This window comes from Priapulus caudatus, unplaced genomic scaffold (assembly GCF_000485595.1).
Source record: "Priapulus caudatus unplaced genomic scaffold, Priapulus_caudatus-5.0.1 Scaffold782, whole genome shotgun sequence".
Taxonomy (NCBI): domain Eukaryota; kingdom Metazoa; phylum Priapulida; class Priapulimorpha; order Priapulimorphida; family Priapulidae; genus Priapulus; species Priapulus caudatus.
Genome location: NW_014577843.1, coordinates 40674 through 42506, shown reverse-complemented (window position 1 = coordinate 42506; position 1833 = coordinate 40674).

Here is a 1833-nt window from a genome sequence, read left to right as displayed (position 1 = left end):
TTGATGCGGGTAGGATGAAGGTCAGAATTACGGTTATGCTTAGGATCGTGGGATAATAGTTCAGGTTTTAATTAATAGTAATATTGAGATTGGGATGGCGTGCGGGGTACGGACATGGTTACGGTTAGCGTAAAGTTTGTGATTACGACCATGATTCGTCTTGAAGAACGTCTGTCATCGTTGCCGCTGATGAAGTCGCCCACCTTATAATTTCCCAACACCTGTTAACGATGCAGTGACGTGTAGCTAGCTGTTCAATATTTCACGCAGCATCAACGGCTCCATGTAGCCTTGTCATTTTATCAACCTCATCTCACACCCGGATAGATCCATATTTAACTGTTATTGTCGATGCGCTCTACTAGAGGTGTCAAGTTGCGTATCGACTGCATGCATGGTATTGTCACACGACAATATATTATCGTGATAAATTAATTATCGCTGCGATCATTGGCTGCAATCGCTAATGATGATAACGTCAGCGATAGCGCGTGGCATCTATATATAGCATGACGTATTTTCTGAAGCTCTAGATAAAGTCTGGTTGATGCAAGCCGACACCTTGTGTCAGTCCGTGAATAGTTACTATTGCCAGGCAAATAGCATTCAATGTTAACAACGGGAAGACAGCGATAGAGAGAGACGACGAGATTAAGGGCGAGGGGAAGCAATGGAGACACATGTGGACAGATAGGCAGAGATCGAGAGAGGCTAAGAGATGTTGAGAGATATGGCGCGAGAGAGAGAATAAAGGAGAATAAGAAGAATGGGAGAGAGGAGCGAGAGAGAGAGGGAGATAGAGGGGGGAGAAGGAGATGGAGCGAGAAAGGGAGAATGAGAGAGGGAGAGGGAGAAGGAGAAGGAGGCGGGGGGAGAGAGAGGCGTATGAGAGTTTGCAGACAAAGCATATATCCAACTTTCTAGAAAGAGGTAAAACCAATCTCCCTTGAAAACGTTAAATTGATTTTTTTTTACATTAAACAAGAAGTATAATCACGCAACATCTTCGCGCCAATTTGTCATTATCCGCGCAAACAGGGCTGACGAATGAAGGTATTACAGCGCTGCAGGAATTCTCTGTTTGCCTTAGCCTTTCGCAATTGCATCGAAATTACATTCATGCGCTGAATATAGAGTACGAGCGCGCCGTAATGGAATGAAGCGAAGCTTGGCCGTAGCCTCTAGCCGAACGGAAAATCTTTATGCTGCCTGTTCGTGCGTGCGTGCGTGCATGCGTGCGTGCGCGCATGTGATGTATGTGCGCGTACGTGGTTGCGTGCCTGCGTGTGCGCGCGTGCGTGCGTGCATGCGTGTGTGCGTGCGTGCATGCGTGTGCGTGCATGCGTGTCGCCTATATGTAACTCACGTGTGCGCGTGCGTGCGTGCGTGCGTGTGGAGTGTATATAAAAAGTTCACTGCACGGACAATGCCTGCGTCTCGCGTCAGTTATAAATGAAACCCATCGCATAGCAGAACTAATGGTACCTCGGTGGATGGCGAAATGCATCACAGCGTCGACGTGCCGACGTGGCGACGGAATGCGTGCAGCCGACTGCGAGGGGATCGCCACACGATAACTCGTTCGTTTGGCAACGAGCGACCGGAGATCGGCCGTGCCCGAGTGATCAACGCAGACGCGGCAACAATGTCGCCGTCCGCCGGTCCGTGACTGCGTGACGTCACAATATCGCCGTCCGCCGGTCCGTGACTGCGTGACGTCACAATATCACCGTCCGCCGGTCCGTGACTGCGTGACGTCACAATATCACCGTCCGTCGGTCCGTGACTGCGTGACGTCACAATATCACCGTCCGCCGGTCCGTGACTGCGTGA